Consider the following 21,119-nt stretch of genomic DNA (forward strand, 5'->3'; position numbering starts at 1 on the left):
TACTTGAAATTTCAAATTTACACCATTTTGTGTCTAATTATGGATGTTTAAACCCTTTACGGGGACCTTTGAGCCAACGGTTTTTCATGTTTTTGCTTTTAGTGAAAATATTGCGATATATCTAGATATCGTATAACGAAGTAGAAATATCATCGTGTTTTTGATGTCTTTCTGTTAAATTGAATTTTGTAGTAAATCACAATTTGTGTTTAAGTTTGAATTAATACATCGCTAAGAGGACCCCATTCCCAACATTTTTTTATTATCTTTCATGTGGATGAATAAAAGTTAACTTCGAAGGTTGTCGTGTATAGTTTTATTCAAAAAAACCTTTAACTTGAATTTTAAAATTTACACCATTTTGTGTCTAATTTTGGATTTTTAAACCCTTTACGGGGACCTTTGAGCCAACGGTATTTCATGTTTTTTGCATCTTGTGAAAATAATGCGATTAATCTAGATATCATATAACGAAGTAGAAATATCTTCGTGTTTTTGATGTCTTTCTGTTAAATTGAAATTTGTAATAAATAACATTTTGTGTTTAAATTTGAATTACTACATCCGCTATGGGGACCCCATTTCCAACGTTGTTTTATTATCTATTATATGGATGAATAAAAGTTAAGATAACTTCGAAGGTTGTCGTGAATATTATTATTCAAAAAAACCTTTTACTTGAAATTTATAATTTACCCCATTTTGTGTCTAATTTTTGATTTTAAAATACTTTACGTGGACTAATTATGAAAATTAGTAAGGTTCGTAAGGTATCGTACAAAGCCCTAAAAATAATTTTTATTTTTAATAGGGCCTGTATATTTTTTAATTGTTTCTAAAATTTAACTTTACCATCCTCTGTGAGGCCATTGTTCCAACATTCTTTAATGATTTTTGTTCTTGATGAAAATTTTGATATACACCATTTTAATTGAATTTTATTTGAAATTTGGTAGGTGGATCATTGTTCCAAGTTTTAAGTTTTTAATAGTTTGTTTCTTGAGGTTTCGTATTACTATTTATGATTTTTCCAAATTTATACAAGTATTATTTTTAAGTTTTCAAAATGAATCTTGACAATATCAGCTACTTGATTACGCCTTATGCTTGTCGTATTAACGTATTAAATTCCGTTTCCTTTTGAATTGAGACATTTTGTTACCCATAAATCAAGTTTAGAGAATATTAGTGTATTGCTATTCTTACGGGGACAAAGTTAACCGGAAATACGTCATAGATTTTGGTCCCCATAAAGAATGTAAAGAAAATTATGTAAAAGTTTCCTTTAAAAATATTTGGGATTCATTTTAAGATGCAATTTGAAACAAGTCATAAAAGTGAAATATATTTTCGATTTTACGATAAAAGCGGAGGAGATATTGCGTTTTCTAAATGTCCCCGTAAGTGACTTTTTAAACTCGGTCCTCATAAGCAATGTAGGACATGTATGGGTGTGTGTGTGTGTGTCTGTCTGTCAGACCCCACGTGACCGCGTTCGCAGTTTACAAATCGGAGCAAACAAATACCCGATTTCCGGAACGCGTTCGCGGTTCACGGAAATTTGGCCATTCATCTACCAACAGCAGTCTTTACTAACTGGCTTCTAAGGACCACAATATGCTAGTCTTTGTCCGTCCCACATGGACACTAGTCTGTACTTGCTTGCTTCCAAGCACCACCAACTTCTGTTCTTCGTCAATTCCACCTTGACACCAGCTTCTAAGCACCAGCATCTTCTGTTCTTCGTCAATTTCACCTTGACTCCAGCTTCTATGCACCACCATCTTCTGTTCTTCGTCAATTCCACATTGACACCAGCTTCTATGCATCACCATCTTCAGGTCTTTTGTCCATTCCACATGGACGCCGGTCAGTACGTTCTGGCTTCTTTTCCACCGTCATCGTTTGGTTTCAAGATACACGCGGCGAGCGGCTAGGGTTACGAGAAACGTCTAGCCTCCCAATGGCAGGGCTTCCACCATCGGTTCACGCGAATGCGTTTTTATCTATTATTTGGTTTTAAGATATACGCGGCGATCAGCTAGGGTTACGAGAAACGTCTAGCCTCCCAATGGCAGGGCTTCCACCAAAGGTTCACGCGAATGCGTTTTTATCTATTATTACAATGTAAACGGATCGTATATATACCCCAAAATTTGAAGAAAGCGGGCAAGAAGGGTACCCTTCACTTTAAACGTCAATATTAGCAAAATTTCGAAAGATATTATGAACAACTTTATTTTAAACGATTTAACTATTTTTAAAGTTATTTACTGGCGATTAAAATAATTAAAAATAATTATATTCATTTAAATATTAAAGATAAACCCAAGTACCGAAGTCGTTAAATCATTGCCTCCTATATCTATCAAGGCCCGTGCATTGCGTTATATTTCGTACATTGTCTCTTATATCTATCTAGGCCCGTGCATTGCGATATATTTTTGAGAACAACAACCAAAATGGGAAGCTCCTCTCAGAACCATAATAATTTGTTTTCTCTGTTATATGAAATGAAAATATGGATAATATTTTCGGCAATTCGATTTGAATGGCTCTTTCTGATGTATCATTCTCTCAGCACTGTTCATAATGGACAGGGACGTAGAGATTCGAGACACTTGGAATTACGATAGTGTTTCAAATCCTCTGTAATGAGGGCTTAACGACTTGGAGTGACTGGAAAGATAGATACACATCCTATTTTTTAGTTGTACCATGCGTACCACAATGTTGTCAGGCGTTTATTGAAGGATGCTTGGGTACTTGGTACAGACTGTTACGTCTACCAAGTTTCCTAGCATCCAAGAATAAATAGGATTCATAGAAGCCAGTGTTATGGGCATGTCATGGGTCAAGTCGTTAAATATATCGACGCAGTTAAATAGCTGATGGCATTATTTTATCCACTTTCTCATTGCGTTTCGAGTGGAAGTTCAACTTTGGCACGGACGACAGATGGCGCTCTTGACCTTCTACCCCCAAAAATCGCTGTTGTCTGCTCGTTTTCCCCTGCCGCGTTTTTTCGTTATAAACTTATGATTTAACGAACTGTTAAGATAAAATTTCATATTTCCTAAGACAGATAAGCTTCTACTCCTTTCATCTTACTCCCAGTTAGATTTAACCTTGTTAAAACATAATCAGATGAATTTGAGTTATAATGTCGTAAAATCCTGTGCGTACAGTTACCTTGGAGTGATAGAGACATTTTTACCGATGTCTAGAGATGTTAAGCTTAAGCGAAATTGTTTTACGTTTGAATAAAAATACCGCTTCTAGTAGTGGGTTTATAGTACTCCTTGTTTGTGTAAGATTAGTGTAGCTGTAGAGCGTTGTTGCTGTTTAGTTTATACGCCCCCTAGGCCTATTTGTGAAAGACCTTTTTTACGCACTTTTATCATTCTTTATTTGAAAAAAGTGTTGGCAATGTATATTTTTTAAATATGACGGAATTGCTGTTGGTATGATAGCGCCCTATTTGCGAAAAAAACCTTTTTTTAAACAGTTGATTCATTCTTTGATAGAATTTCGAAGGCAGAAGTTAAGTGTTAGATTTGCTCGATTAATTTTGTTCGGCAAATAATTTAATTAAGCCTTACGTATTACTGAAGGAGATTGATTTTGCCAACCTGTGTGAGTATTTAAGGAGATTGATTTTGCCAACCTTTGTGAGTATTTAACTGATTAATAAGTAAATGGAGGAAGATAATAATTTAAGTAAAGAGGAAATCAGAAAACGAAAGGCAAGGGAAAGAATGAGGGCAAAAAGGTCAGATCCTGAATTTAGGAAACGAGAAAATGAAAGGAGAAGAGCGTTAGCCGCGGAAAAAAAGGCTGTTTCTGGAACAGGTTCTAGCACGCAAAATGTTGGTCCTACCACGAGGCCAGTTGGCCATGATCGTACGAAAGATAATGCATTAAATAAATGTTCTATTGAAAGTACTGTAGGCGTAGGCATATCTAATAATAAGGAACCCAATAATGTACAAAATGTTAATGCTAATATTAGTGAAATCATCGAAAGCGATGAACAAGTACGAGCCTAGCTTATGTGTGATTGGGTTGTGGCTTCCATGTTTTGGGGACATTTGCTTTTTGTGTGGCGATGTATGATTCAGCTTTGATATGGACAAATGTTACAAGTCATACTGGTAGACTAAGAATACGGTTGAGGTATAGCAAGAGAGTAGAGTTTCCCCAGCAATTGAGAGATATTGAAAAGGCTTGAACAATTGACTATTTTAAAATTGAATTCCAGCACTTGCAAAGAATTAAAAAAAGCGATAGATGCATATATTAAGGTTGTTTAAGGGGTAGTGAAAGTCATCTCCACTCGGAGAGGTAATATTTTGGCTTTCCCAACTTGTTTTACAAGTATTTTAGTATTTTAAATTTTTTACAAGTGTTTTAGTACTTTCAATTTTTTTATAAGTACATTACTCTTTTAATATATTAGTATTTTAGTATATTTTTGTGTTTTAGTATTATTATTTAGGCCTATTCAAATTTATTATTAGTATTTTGTGGTATTTCTATTTTTAAATTATTGCAATAGCCAATTCTAATGCAGAAATTGAACTCCCTATTGAAGTTGATAGTTTTTTAGTCGACTTTCCAGACTCGTTAGAAATAGGATTTTTAAATGCCGATGACACGTTCTTGGAACCCTATGCGACCCCTCGGTCTATGTTTAACATTACCCCGCAGTCTAGGGCAAACAATAGCCCTCTATCTCCTTTATCGCCTCAGGAAGAGGCGTTTCAAAACGACACTGTTTCTTTCTTAGATGGTTATACTACCCCTCCTATAGCTCCATCTCAGAATGAGTCAATGGATCAAGGGGAATGACAGGTAGGGGGTGGGGTTCTTACTCCTCCACCCCCATCCCCGCTAGTTGCACCACCAGGTGTAAACGTACTTTCTAGCGGGGTAGTGTCCTTCCCCAATTTTAATCTTGATGGATGGTAAATGGAAGTACAATTTGACAATAACATCGTCGAATCTGTAAGAGACTTCCTAGAATACGTTTTGGACGACTGTTTACCCGATGACATGATTGCAATTTCAATGACAAGCATTAGTAATCCAGGAATTCAAACCGCGGACTTTAGTTTTAGAAGAAGAGACCAAATAGATATTGGATTTATATTAGAAGTAGTTGCTGATAAGGCGTATAACTCGGAAGGGGGTCAAAGTTTTTTCTCCCTCCTATAGGAATAAACATACAGCGCGTGAGGTTGCCCCAAGGCGCCTACCGTTCGAAACGGCTAGGAATTTGTAGCTTCGAGACTTTTGCCAGGGAGAAGAAATGTATTGTTCAGATCAAGAACAACGATCGGCTATGCCTCCCTTATTCTCTAGTTTTTGCTAGAATACACAGGGATCATACAATGCATCCCCTTGACAAAAGCCTCGAGGCGGATTTCAAAACACTATGTCGTCCCAATATTAGTAAAAAATCGCGAGAGAGGCTTAGGAGGATGGCGGAGGAATTAGCCGTGGCGGAGGAATTAGCCGTGGCGGCGGAAATACCATTGGACGAATGCGCGGGGGCGGGTGCTCTACCTAGATTTCAATCATACTTGGCTGATTACCAAATAATAGTTTTTACGGTTAGAGCAAACGTCCCCCACCGTATTTTCGGGGAACCCGATTTCCTTCTCGGTACCGATGGTAATCCAAAGCCGCGGCTATACCTTTTTAACTACCAGAATCATTTTGACGTCATCACCAAACCTAAACCTCTCTTCAATTTTCATTATTTCTGCGAGAGGTGCCTTGTAGGATATAACAACTTAGACTTCACTCACGCTTGCAACAGGTATTGTTATTCCTGTTAAAGGGCCGAAGATTGCGTGGGGGGTGAAATTAGATACAGACCCTACAAAGATATAATAATTTACATATTATCGCTAGGCAACCTATACCCACGGTCCCCCAACCAACATCCAACTATTACAACTTGGCGTGGTTAGACGATATCCCCCTTAAATATATAGGGCATGTACAAAGTATCGTTGATCAGATGTCCACACCCCTGAAAAGCTTAGGTGGACAGATAGTGGGGAAGTTATAGTTAATGATGCAATAATATCTGGCTCGAATATTAGAGATATAGCTTTAGAATTTGTCAAGCCTTCCTCTAACAAAGACCCAAAACCTAGAGGTTTTTACGCATTTACAAACCTACTTTCTAGTTTTTCCCCTCTAACCTCGTATACAATACCCCAACAAATTAAAATTAAAAGAACTAGAGCTCCTAAAGTTAGTGTCAAGTCAGCAGCTAAAAAACTTAAAACCGAGTCTCCGAAATGGGCAGCGTACGTAAAATCTCCAAAATATTAGAAGGTATCTACTTTAACCCTTCCCACCCCGCTAGTTTCGGGGGTGCTGAAAAATTATATTTAGCAGTAAAATTAAAGGGGATTAGTAAGAAACAAGTACTACATTGGTTAAAGGGAAAAGACGCGTACACTTTACATAAGAAAGTTTTTAGAAAGTTTAAAAGAAACAAGGAGGTTATAACTAACATAGGGGATCAATATCAGGCGAATTTGAACGACATGCGTTCTTTGAGTCAGTACAACGACGGGTACAAATACATATTAACCGTAATAGATTGCTTTACCAGAAGAGCTTGGGCCGTACCTTTAAAATCAAAAAGCGGTGTTGAAACGGTTGAGGCTTTTAAGTCTGTCTTTAGAGAAAGGGTTCCCAATTACAAGGATACTTGAAGGAAAAAGGGGTTATATTTTTTACAACTGAGAATGACGATATAAAAGCGTGTATGGTAGAAAGATTAAATCAAACTTTAAAGTCACGCATGTACAGGCATTTTACAGAAAAGAATACCAATAGATATATAGATGTTTTAGATGACCTGGTAAATGCTTACAATAACTCGGTGCATTCCGCGATAAAAATGACTCCTTTGGAAGTTACTGGCACCAATGTCCTTCAGGTTTTTAAAAATGAATACGGAAAGTACTTTAGCGAAAAGAAAGTTTACGGGAAAAAATTAAAGGTGGGCGAATACGTCCGAGTAAGTAGGAATAAGATGATTTTTGAAAAAGGGTACGAGCGAACTTACACAATAGAGGTTTTTAAAATAGTGGGAAAAATAGAGAGACGCCCTCCGGTATTCAAACTATAAGATTTAAACAGGGGAACCAATAAAGGGGGTGTTTTACGGGATGGAACATCAGTCGGTAGCTAGACCCGAGAAGTACAAGATCGAGAAAGTAATTCGTAAGCGGACTAGGAGAGGACAAAAGGAGTTCTTTGTAAAGTGGTGTTGAATTGTTGGATTCCGTCTAAAGATGCAGTCTCCCTTTAACCTAACGCTACCGAGCAACGCTAGCATGAAAATTTATGACAACAACAAGATCTCTTCGTACACTACCAAGTTGCCCCAGGCTACAGAGCTGATCGGGGATGACTGGGAGGTAGCTCTTGTAGAAGTTTTGTACCCAATGTCCTTTTTTAACATACCCAGTGAGGAAGGTCACGTGCAGGTGGTCTCGCATGAAAATAAAAAAGGTCGGGACGGAAAATCACAGCTTATTGTTAAAGCCGAGGCCTTTATAGTTTCCGGGGGTTATTACAAATCATTAGAAGCCCTCCGTAAACAAATAGCTTCCGGATTAAGCGGCTTTCAATACGGTTCAAAGTTTAAATTTGATTCGGATCCCCTCTCTGATTACATTTCTTTAACTATTCAACCTAACGGTATCTTGGCTCTTTCCCCCACTTTGAAAAGGATATTAGGATTTAAAACCCCAAAAGGTCAAAGTACGTCTTTCTCTTGCCCTTCAGATAAAACCAGCCAATCGTATAGAAGCTCTGTTCCCGCTAATTTAAATTATTATATTCCCGACCAATTGTTTATTTATTCCGATATAGTAGCTAATGAATTTATAGGCGATACGGTAGCCCCGCTAATTCGTATAGTAGGCGTAGACAGCGAAAAACCTCACGGTTCGACTATAACTAAATCATTTAACTCTCCCCATTACGTTAAAGTTGCTAAACGTTACTTTGATACTATAGACATTGATATAAGGAATAGTTTAGGCCAAGCCGCGTCATTCGAGTTTGGAACGTCGACCTGTAAACTACACTTTAGACCATGCCAAAACCCCAAACATTAGAGTCTCGTTGCGAGTATAGGAGGTATTATTGTAGCCGACCTTAGAGCAGACGATCGCATTTTCCCGTCGAAAATAGGGGGCGCCCCGATCGGGAACTAGGGGGTTAATAGGCGGCTTTCGGAACGGGAAAGGGCAGTTGAACAAAGGAATTTGAGTCGGAAGGTTAGTCGCTGAAAAGTTACTTGGAAACGGTGAATGTTTTGGATATTAAAGAAGATTGATCGTAAATATCTTATTGTTTTATATATTTATTAGTGATAAGCCCCTACAGGATAGTTATTAACGTAAGCACGATGTATGCCTAACCTGAGTTAAGCCTAGGCTACTGTGTCGCCGCACGTTTGGCACGTTACATAATGGTGGCCCATGGGGGGAATATGTAAGCCTAACCACGTTGCTACAGGGTATTGTTTTGATTATTGTTCATTTAATTATAACTTTAATATTTTATATTAATTTCATTTATTGTGTTAAGTTCTTTTAATCCTTTATAACATTTTAATATTAGTAACGTAGTAAACCCTGTACCATAATGTATAACGCCACCGTGGGCCTTGGTTCTATTGGCTGGCAATAGCTTACTGGTTGTGTTTTTGATATCCCCGTATTTTTCCTTTGGGTTTTGAATCTAATGTGTGACTTTTCCTCGTTTGCGGTGTATAATAAGACTATTGTTTTGGCGACTAAGCTGCTTTTCCACTGGCTTTGGCTACGAATTGCCATATCCTCCTTGCTTACATGCGCACCGACTAGTGACTTGTTACGGTTTTTGGAATTTATTTAAGCTTTATTCCTGAAGTAACATTGTTTATGGGGCGCGGTATTTACCGTCTAATTGTGTTCTTTATTCGTCATGTTTATAACGGTTTCAACGTTCATGTGGTCGGAACCCATAGAAGATGGGCCTTGGGTTCCGGATTGCCGCCCATACCTCAATATGGGGCCGTAGGGTCAACCGTCACTCCTCCCGGAGGTTCGCCTACTACGCTGTTACCTGGTTCAGGTCCTCCCAGCCAAATGGGACAAGCTACCGCCGCTTTTGGGCCAATTTCCGTTGGAACTGTAGTAGCTGGTCCGACGTCACCACCTTTGGCCACAGACGCAATAGTTGCTTTACTTCAGCAGTTGGTCTCTCAGACGAAGGGTTCCCGGGAGACCGCGTCCGTCGCCATCCAGACTGAGGAGTTGCCCGACAGTCAATGTCCGGTCTCGGCCGAGGATTTCGGTAATTCGATTCCCAGGTATAGCTCTAGTTCGTGTGACTCGTCCACTGGTGCTCAACGCTTGAGTACGGAATCATCCGATCAACGACATGTACATTGGGACCCTGACCGGCTGGTTCGCAGTTATGATGGAACGGGGGTTCTGGCACCCGATTCTGAGGCCCGATCACACACAGGTATGGGATGGGGGAACGCGGGGTGCGTCACCTCCACCCCTTCCGGCGTTATTCCTAACTCTCTACCCTCTGGGAGTTATTTGGGGTCGTCCCTGCCTATATTCTCTACCTCGCATCCGGGGACTTATAAGATGAACTTACCTGAATTCTCGGGACGAGATGAGGAAAACCCCAAAGAGTACTTAGAGGATCTTGAAGGTTATATCCGGCTAAAGCGGGCTACAATGGAGGATCTATTATATCTGTTGTCACAATCTCTAACGGAGAGGGCCTCCGTATGGTTTGATGAGTTTAAGTCACGGGAGGGTCCGTTTAATTTCCAATGGGATCGTTTCGTCCAGGCCTTTAAAGGTAAATTCCTCTCTTCCGATCGGAAGCGTACGCTACGGACTATACTCAATCAAGAGAAACAGGGACCGGGAGAGAGCTTATTAGATTTTGAGTCGAGGATCCTGAAGTTAAATAGGGCCTTACGAGACCCTTATCCTATGGAGGACGCATTACGGATAGTGTTATCTAACATGGAATCCAAATACCAGTCTTCCATCTCCCCCGCTTGGTGTCATTCTCTGGACGTTTTCGAGAATGAAGCACGGCGCATTATGGCCCGGGAATCCACATCCGGACCCTACCATTCCCCCTCTAGGAGGGTCCATTTCCAGGCAGATACTCCGCGAGGATCCTTCCAGCACCAGGATGATTCCCCTTTTCCAGTATATCAGGACCCAAGCGCACAGTGGAGTACGTCTACTCCAGCGACTGCCACTTCTCTTCGGGGATCGAGAGGCCGGAGTTCCCGTAATCGGTTCGGAAATCGCGGAAGGTCGCAGCATCAAGAGACCGGTGGGCAGGGCGAACGAAGCCCGGGTCGCATCAACTCAGAAGTGAACCCTGGCCTGATAACTTTTAGTCCACGGGGCCGGCGGACTATGCCTGGAACACCACCGAGATCTACACCTTTGGGTCCATCCGGACCTTCCCATTCGTCTCCGGGAAACGGCCAACGGGAGCGGGAGTGACAGGATTCCGTAACCCCAGGACAGATCCGATGCCTGTTATGTTCGCCAATAGCAGGGGTTTTGGCATAACCATCATTATTAACAATATTACTAATATAGCGTTTTTGGATTCCGGTTTTAATTGTTGTTTTATTAACTTAACTACTTTACGTCATATGGATCTGTACCATTTAATGTTCCGGTAGAAAGATATTTCCGCCACCGGTTTCATCTCTGATGTACCCCTGGTTGGCACTATACGCTTACCCGTGACTTTGGAGGATGGTATGAAGTTGAGGGACATAAAATTTGAAGTGGCAGAATATCTTCCCTATCCCATCGTCCTTGGTAGTAATTGGCTCATTAACAATGGTAGTATAGTGGATTGGGGAAAGAAGATTCTGACAGTGGATGGAAGGTCGGTGCCCTGCATGAGATGGATGTACCCTATCAGGCCCCCACGGTAATGCCTCTTAACATAATGGAGGAACTAGATACCTTCATTGGACCGTCAGTCTCCGCCGATCAACGAACAGAACTAATAACTTTGTTAAAATCTTTTCCTGAGGTAGTGACGGATAAAACGGGACGAACCACCTGGGTCAAACATAAGATAAAGCTGATCCCCGGGTCCGAAGCCGTTGTGAAAAGACCATACCGAGCTAGCCCTAGAGTCAAGAAAATCATTGAGGATCAACTGGAGGAAATGCTACAACAAGGCGTCATCTCCCCATCGGATAGTCCCTTTGCTAGCCCAGTAGTGGTTGTACCTAAAAAGGACAGTAATGAGGGTCGTTTCTGCGTGGACAGCAGAGGGTTGAACCAGATCACCGAGACTGACCCGTATCCTCTACCCAGGATTGATGAAATATTGGATACCTTCCAAAAGCCCGCTTATATTTCGAAATTTGATCTGCGATCAGGGTTCTGGGAAATCCCGATGGACTCAAAGAGTGCAGGATATACCGCTTTTATCACCCATAAGGGCAAGTTCCAATTTAATGTCATGCCGTTTGGGCTCAAAAATGCCCCCTCAACCTTCCAGAGGTTAATGGATAAGGTCCTTAAACATGGCCGACATCTGGGGATTGCGGCCTATCTCGACGACATCATTATCGTCTCTCGTTCCTGGCAGGAACATGTGTTGGCCATCCGTTACCTGTTAACAAGGTTACGAAAAGCCGGTCTCACCCTGAAGCTTTCTTAGTGCAGTATCGCTTGCGACCAAGTAAAAGTCCTCGGATATAGCGTCTCCGCCCACGGCATCGCCATCGATGAAGACAAGGTGCAGGAGATTCGGGATTTTCAACCACCTATTAACGTGCCGGAATTGTCCACATTCTTGGGGATGGTTACTTGGCACGCACACGTTTCTTTCCTCACCTCGTGGACATCGTCGCTCCTTTACAACGGTTGCGGCGGAAAGGTGTTCCCTGGACGTGGGGGAAAGAGCAGGACCGGGCGTTTGAGGAAATCAAGAGACACATTGCCAATGCAGTCTTATTGCATGTTCCCGATCCTGATGCGGATTATATATTGACAACGGACGCGAGCGAATATGCTCTGGGAGCTATGTTGTCCCAGGTCCAGGAGGGACAGGAAGTACCCTTGGCATACTATAGTAAGTCTTTTAAAGGAGCTGAGGCTAACTATGGCATTCCGGAAAAAGAATGCTTGGCTGTAGTGGACTCCATACGCAAATTCCGGCCCTATCTCGAGGGTCGCCGTTTTACCGTTGTCACGGATCACAAGGCGTTGACTTGGTTATTCACCCTGAAAGATCAGAGAAGCAAACTCCTTCGGTGGGCCATCGAGCTTCAAGAGTACGACTTCGATATTATCCATTGCGCGGGGAAAACGAACAGGGTTGCGGATGCCCTGTCTCGGCCTGTAGCTGATCTCCAGGGCCGTGAACGTACGGACATTAAAACCTTCCTTTCCGTCTTTATAGTAGCTGACGACCACGAGGTAGAACCTATCACCTACCTCGAAGTCCAGAAGCACAGGAGAAGGATCCAACATGGTCCCCGATATTGGCCGACCTTCGGGACGGCAAAGATCATCCCTTGTACTGCTTACAAGACGATTTATTATACCGCAAAAGTACGGCATCGAAGACCGCAAAGAAGCTGGCCCCTGAGTCTATTCATAGTCGGCTCATGGATATCTACCATAATCACCCTCTTTCCGGACATAGGGGTGCTTTAGCCACCGAACGGAAGTTAACGGCTCGTTTTTACTATCCGAATTTCCGCCCTTTAATCCGACGGTATGTCAAACGATGTCTTGTTTGCCAGCAATACAAGTCCCGTAACGAGAGAACACCAGGGAAGATGGTCTCCAATGTTAGCACCTATGGACCAAATCAGCTAGTGGGAATCGACCTCATGGGCCCGCTACCTGTTACGGCCCGACAGAATCGATTTCTCGTAGTTATTGTTGACTACTTCACCAAATATGTTGAGATTACCGCCATCCGGAGCATTACGGCTGTAACGGTCGGGAATGTGTTCCTTAAATATATATCTCGCCATGGTTCCCCGGACGCTGTTTGCTCGGATAACGGCTCCCAGTTCACCTCTGCTCTTTGGGCCCGTGTTTGCCAGTTGATAAAAGTTAAGACTACTTTCACCACCCCGTATCACCCTCAGACGAATCTCACGGAACGTGTCAACCGAGTACTTGGGGAATTGATGAGTATATACGTGGGGAACAGCCATAATCGTTGGGACCTTGGGCTGGAAATGCACTAATTAGCTATTAATTCCGTTATACACTTGACTACAGGATTTTCTCCTTTTGCGCTAACATATGGTCGTGAACCCCGATTACCATGGGACCAAGATGAGAGTCTTCGGGATTTCACCGCCTTCCAGGGCACTCTTCCCGACATCACCGCATACGAATATGGTCCGTTAAAAGATCTACAAGCCATCCGTAGTGACGCTGAGGATTTTGCCCGTGTCGCCCAAGCCAAACAGAAGAAGTATTATGACAAGCACTATGGCGACATTGAATTGAACTTGGGGCAATTGGTATGGAAGAGAGTTCATAAGCTATCCCAGGCTGCGGTTGGTTATACCGCAAAGTTGGCCCCTACGTGGGAAGGGCCGTTCCGAGTTATAGAGAAATTGGGTCCCCTGACCTATCGTCATCGCCATGAAATTACCGGTCGGAATGCGGGAACGTGGCATATTAGCCAGCTGAAGCTTTTCATAACCCAGTCCGAAGAAGAGTCCCTCTGCATTCAAGAGGAAGTGGACCCAGAGGAAACGGACCCAGAGCAGGAGGCTAGTACCAATACCGACGGAGAAATAGTACCATCGTCTGGGGAGGTCCCCAACCCCATCGATTCCGCCGACTCCCTGGTCCCGATATCCGGCCCAGCTCTGGACTCATCCAATATGGAAGACTCCCTGCTCGGGGACGTAACGCCACTTGGCCCAGATGAGGACGAGGCAATCGGACCGGTTAACAATCCTCTCCTGCTTCCGTTCAAGTGGGGTTGGACAAGGGAGGTGGTTAAGTGAAAAAACCTTCTCCCACTGGGCAAACACACGCCGTATACTATTATACTACGGGGCCGCGTTCTGTGAAACTTCGGTCCTGGCCCGATTACGTAAATATTTCGCATCTATATCCAGGGCTGTCTCGTGCCAACCTGGATTTTGGCCCAGACCCGGTTCCCGGAGCTCCACCTGGTCAAGAGATCTATCGGGACGCCCGGGGATAAGCACTTTATATTTGTGATATTACAAGGAGGCCTTCTTGTAATCTGTGTTTACCCCTTTAGATGGCTTCTCAACCCTGGACTAACGACGTAGTCGTTTCCATACGCCCTGCTGATGGTTCCCGCTCCATAGGCGTCACCACCAACTCTAACATCGATACCGATGAGGGCCGCCGTATTTACCTGTTACCGTCCCCCTCATCCTCACCTCCGGTATTATCACCCTCCGCTTCTTCCACGTCTGAGGACCAACGATATCTTCGAGTTGAGCGTCGCCTTCCGGAACGGTACAGTGCACAACGTCGATCTCGTACAACGCCCCAGACTACTGTACCACCGCGCAGACTAATCCGACGTCCATCAAGGGATTCTTCACCCGTCCAGCGGCAACCACGCCTGGAACCCTCTCGTCGATCCCGCTCTCCCCGACGCTCTCGATCATCACCTCAGCCACCAGACCGCCATATAGGATGTCGGGTATGCAGCATGGAAGGGCATCGAACGAACGCCTGTCCCCATACGCGCAGATGTTATCGATGTCGACGCACCGGCCATTTGGCCAGAATTTGCCCCCATCCGCGACGAGTAACTCGGACCAATGCCCAACGGAGAGCCTTTGATCTACCGGAATTGCCAACCGATATGTTGCCTCGACGTCTACGCCCGGAGTAGGAGGGAATATATTGGACAATTATAAATTATTTTTTTCCCATTAACTTTGTTAACTTTAATTTCTAAATACATCAGCTTTCTTGTGTATAGATTTATTATAATCCGAACTCTTTGTTAATGGCCTCCCGACTCAGAGTTCCTTTGGGGGGAATATGTAGCCGACCTTAGAGCAGACGATCGCATTTTCCCGTCGACAATAGGGGGCGCCCCGATCGGGAACTAGGGGGTTAATAGGCGGCTTTCGGAACGGGAAAGGGCAGTTGAACAAAGGAATTTGAGTCGGAAGGTTAGTCGCTGAAAAGTTACTTGGAAACGGTGAATGTTTTGGATATTAAAGAAGATTGATCGTAAATATCTTATTGTTTTATATATTTATTAGTGATAAGCCCCTACAGGATAGTTATTAACGTAAGCACGATTTATGCCTAACCTGAGTTAAGCCAAGGCTACTGTGTCGCCGCACGTTTGGCACGTTACATTATTTAGATCAGGTAGGGGGTGGAGGGGTGTCAAAAGTATTTGTCGGGACCCCCCACCAAAAAGGTCACGGAATTGGGAGCGCCCTGAAAGGGTTATTTAGATGGGCACGCCCCTTATTAATTAGAGGTGCAACGTATTTGGCACCTAGAGCCATTAGTACGGGACAAAAGATTCTTGGTGACGTAATGCAAGGTCAGAATGTGAAAAGTTCCGCGAAAAAGAGATTGCAGGAAACTTATGAGAACATGACTGCTGCACAGCATGGTTCAGGATTAAAGATAAAGAGACGCAAAGTTAAACGCCTGTCAGTTTATCACCGTCATTCAAAGCAGACGCCACGCGATATATTTAGCTCCTGAAAAAAAATCATGTTTCCTCTCCAAGCTCTTAAGAGTGAATTGGACATTTTTGCCCCCGTGCCGATTCAAACTAGTGTCGAACATGCTCAAGGTGTATGGGCCAAACCCTTGGCGGCCATTGGTGATAGCTCTACCCTCGAATACCTCATCTCGGGCAATGGAGATAGCTACATCGATGTAGCCCACACCATGCATTACAACAAAGTCAAAATCACCAACGAAGATGGAAGTGATCTTCCCGATGCCGCCGTGGTAGCTTTCGTGAACAACGCTGGCCACGCATTGTGGAGAACTTGCGACGTTTCCTTGAACAACACCCGAGATTCTTCAGCCGCTCAAAACTACGCCTTCACTTCTTTTATCGAAACTGTCTCAAATTACGGACCCGAGGCCAAAAAATCTCACCTCATGATGGCCGGATGGGAAAAGGACGAAGCCGGAAAGTTTGACGACTTTTCAAATAAAGATTTCGTCGCCCGAATGGCTAAAACTGCTAAATCGGCCGTGATTGAATTTTTTACACCCGTGTTTAGTGACGTGTTTAATATTCCCGAATATCTCTTAAACGGGGTGGACCTTCAAGTCGTGTTTACTTGCAACAAGGACGAGTTTGCCATAATGTGCCAAGAAACAGCCACTCTCAAAAACTGTAAAGTCAAGATACTAGACGCTGCACTCGCGGTACGTAAAGTTAAACTCAGTCCTAAAATATTGTTAGCGCATGAAGCAGCGCTTAATAACGGTACTGCCAAATATAATTTTACGCGCACCGAACTTAAAACTAAAACTATCTCTAGCGGAAGTAGCACCGAGAGTTTTAACAATATATATCTAGGCCCTCAGCCTAATCGCGTCATTACTGGAATAGTTTCCAACGCGGCGTTCAAGGGGAGTTACGCTCTGAATCCCTTTAACTTTAAAACTTACGATTTAAATTTTTTGTCTCTGTACCTCGATAACGAAAAAATACCTTCGAAACCGTTGACTCCTGATTTCGCTAAAAACTTGTATATACAAGCTTATCAAACATTGTTCGCGGGCATGGGTATTCATTATAAAGACGACGGTAACGATATTACTCCCAACGAGTTTGCCAACGGCTTAACCCTCTACGCTTTTGATCTGACACCGGACCTATCGGCTAGCGAAACAAACCACTGGAACCCCGTTAAGCAAGGACAATTAAGATTGGACATGGGATTCGCTAAACCTTTGCCCGAAGCCGCAGTCTGCATTGTATACGCCGAATTTCAAAGCATGATTCAAATCGATAAAAATAGAAACGTAATTGTAGATTATTAAAATGTCAGCAAGGTTACCAGATATCCCGCATCGTTAATTATAAATTTAGATCAGCACTATGAAAAGGGTTCTCACTGGGTATCGGTCTTTATAGATGGAGCTCGTGTAGGGTATTATTTCGATAGCTACGGTTTACCATCATTTCTGCCTAGTATAAGAAGATTTTTATCTTTAAACTGCAGAAAATGGACTTTTGGTAAGCGACATCTTCAGAGGCTAGAAAGTAGCGTATGCGGGCAATATAGCGCCCTCTATCTTATTCATAGAAGTAAGAAGAAAAGTACGAAAGCTTTCCTAAAAGCTTTTACCGCAAATCGAAAAATTAACGATATGAAAATTGCTAAACAATTTCAAAATCATATACGGCGACTAAATAAGTGTAAAAGGAGCTTATTAACAAACCGTGTGGTTGCCTGGTGGTAATGCGTCCAGCTCTGTGTTGTTTCAACAACATTTGAGTTTCCATTCCAGGGTTCGACTTCCTACCAACGGCGCTTTATTAGTCCGGTATAGAAAAAACATCTTCAGATACGGCTTGAATCAAGTTTAAGGAGGTTTTTTAAATATTTAACCAATTTATTATTAATTTAACTTAATTATGTATGTTATTATCACGCTAATTAAATGTTTTTGATTTAAAATCCGATTGTTTTACAACTAGCATAAGCGTAGAATAACCTAGCATAAGCCTACCTTTCAGAATCTACCATAGCATAAGCCTACCAGGATCTACAATAGCATAAGCCTATCCCTACAGGTACCAGCCACTTGACGTCATCAAAAATTAGCTGTGACGTCATCAAGAAAACCACCACCAGGTGGCTCAACAATTCAAATTTCCCGCCAACAACATCAATTCAACCCCCATTCCCCCCCTCCAACACCATCACGTGACGTCATCAATTCCCCCTCTCCTCCCCCGCAACACCATCACGTGACGTCATCAATTCCCCCCCATCTCCCCCCCACCCCTGGGATGTCGGTATAAACCCAAAAATTTTACCCCCCCCTGAAAGGGGGGAAAGAAGGGGGGTAAAATTTTTGGGTTTATACCGTCATCCTTACTCTCTCAGTTACAAAGAGTGCCACATAAATTTGAGAAATGCCTGCCCCATTCAATACTTGCGGGATACAGTGAGCTTGGTACTTTAAGGTGCTATGTTTAGTTTAGCATACATTTTTTCTCCATTCCTTAATCGTACAAAATATGTCTTTAGCCTACCTATTCTTTCTCAAACTTGTCGCGATTGAGAGCTTAAATAGTTTAAAGCGCTACACACTTTCTCTCTTGAAGCAGGCAGTTTAAAAGCTATATGATTAGCCTCGATTATACGAGAAAGAATCGCAACATTGTAGAGGAAACCCTGTTTGCAAAAGTCTTGTCTATTTACATGTATAGGTATACAATCTGGTTCTGATGTTGTAAGACTAGTGAAAGTCAGGACCGATATACAATCAATCCTCACAATGTTTTTATAAATACAAAGTTTGAAAAAATATTCCAACTAATGCGAGTGTCCACTTCAAATATCGCGGGTGTCCATTTAAAATATAACTATTGTCCATTTAAATTTTGTAAAGCGTCCAGTTTAGAATTTCCAGGCTACTAGTAAGCCAAGAGGCTGCAGGGAGAAAGGCTAGCAGTTCAGTTTCAATTAGTACTTGACCATCTTGGCTGATGTAGAAGGTCTCATAATCATAACATGGCCCTGAAGTTAAAGCTGAGAGAAGGAAGCAACTTTTCCCACCTCAATCATTTCAAACATTATTCACACATCATGTAACGTCCTGGGATGTGACTATATAAAGGTCTCAAAATGTTAAGTCCCTAAAATTTTAGATTGGTCAAACTAAACATTCAATTTTTACCTCATTTTAGTTTTGTTGTTTAATACCAAACACCGCAAAACGCCACTAAAATTATTTTCTTGATAAAACAAGGCATGAATTAGAACTAGGCAAAGATTTTTTGATGCTTTAATTTATAGTTACCTTTCATCTTCTTAAAAACAGTTTCCAACACTGTTAACTTCAAATGATATGAAGAAAGCTCAATTTTTTTGTTACTAAAACAGTCTTTCTGAAATTCCGAAGAAAGGTACTTATCCGAGCTAACCGTGCCCAACCAATTCGAATGGTTTCTCAATTCCCCTAATTTCCGCATAAGCCCCTTCATCCTCTCCTATTACTAACAGCATAGTGCTAAAAATATTCAAATAATAAAAAAAGAAGTTCCCAGGTGGGAAAAACCGCTCCTCGTAGTCACGAAAGAATGCGGAAAAGGGATGCAAAAATGGACTGCAAGATTTTGCGCTCTAGGAGAGCTTCATTTACATTGATACGTAGAGTCCAGGTTGAGGGGTAGGGTATGGTCCTTTTTCAACTTTTATGCCACCGCTCCCAACGCGAGCGGCAATAATCGTCGCTAACACTACCTTTAACACCCACGCTTTCAAACTAAGAATATCCCTGAGACATAACGAGAGGAAAGTGTTTACACGCCACTCTAGTTGTGAATATAGCTTTGGATAATGCTTGAATAGTTCAATAATTCTAACTTCTGTAGTTGCTTAACAATAAAGAAGAAAAACAGCAAATATAGCTAAACAAGACGACCGAAGGGCTGGGCTCGTAATAGTAGCCACATTGTACCGTATTTAACCGGCGTACAGAAGATTTGAGTGAAAAGTCACTCGACGCTTCTTTTTACTGTTTTAAAATGATAAATTTAATTTTTCTATTTCCGTTATAATTATAATAGTGTGACACGAACGGAAAACGTGAGTGAGTACCCCACGATGTTAAACAGTGGTAAAATTAAATTCCCGTAAATACCCATTGAAAGAAGTGCACCAAATTCGAGTGCATAGCCCCCGATTCCCTAACAAAGAATTATAACCCTTAATCCTTACATCAATAAATTTACTTACGTTACAATTGCAGCAAGCTAGTACATTCTTTAAAAATTCTTCTCGATTTGTGGATATATAAACGTTACTTCTAATAATAAACACCACCTTAAGACCATTCTTAATCCTCCTCGCACGAGTATTGCGCCGGCTTTTCAAGGTCTCTCATACCCTAGCTTTGGCAATGTATGCGGACAGGAATACCGTGGGTTCAAGGCTTTTCATCCCCATCATTCCGATTTCAATTTTTTAAAAGTAAACACTTATTTGTTGACTCGACCAGAACGAACTTTAGTTGAAACCACAAAAGAGGGTAAATAGACTCCGCCTCCGCCGAGGCGCGCGATGGTGCTAGGGCTGACTTGACTCCGAGTCGCGGTGGTTTGGGGATGGTGCTAGGGGCAGGCTTTCCTTCTAAAGACTTAAACTGTCTGCTGCGAGTTCTACTGTTAGCTTAATATTTATCAGACTCGCTCAGAACTGGAGGTATGGCGTCTTGGAAAGAAAGTTTTACCTCATGCTCGCTTTTTTAGCCCCTATTGTTTCACTTTTTTATTATCTTACATATCCCGCACGAGTATCCTTTTTGACGGGGCAACTTGTTGGTTTCCCTATTTTTTTCCTTGTCATGTCACTATTCTATGCAAATGATTTATTTTAAATGAAACTTAATTAATATAGGCAGGTATTATTCTTCTCTCTGCAATTTTACTTTTCTGCCTGTTGTTGTGGAAGACGAAGGACAAGATTGTGTTAAAAATGGATGGAAAATTTCTTATTTCGGATATAATTCTCTTGCTTATGGAAGTGATTTCGATTTTTTTCTTAAAATGTAATGAATTGCATTTCAATAATAATGTAATTTTCTTCTTGATATAACAATGTTTGACATCAGAAAATGTCATTTCAGCTTTCAGTACAGTATCTAAGAACTACATATGGAAATTCTTGTGCGGTTCTTGGCTAATCGGAGCTCTTCTTGTGACCTTCGAAATGTCAGGATACTTGAAAACTAATTTCACTCTTAAAGAATATTTGGTTGTTGATAGCTTAAGCGATGTTTTAAACATGAGCATTAAACGGATACATCTAAATTTTCAATATTTCTTTTCTGAGA

Source organism: Phalangium opilio, unplaced genomic scaffold (assembly GCF_054372755.1).
Source record: "Phalangium opilio isolate 3A_F unplaced genomic scaffold, DU_Popi_V2 ptg000246l_1, whole genome shotgun sequence".
Taxonomy (NCBI): domain Eukaryota; kingdom Metazoa; phylum Arthropoda; class Arachnida; order Opiliones; family Phalangiidae; genus Phalangium; species Phalangium opilio.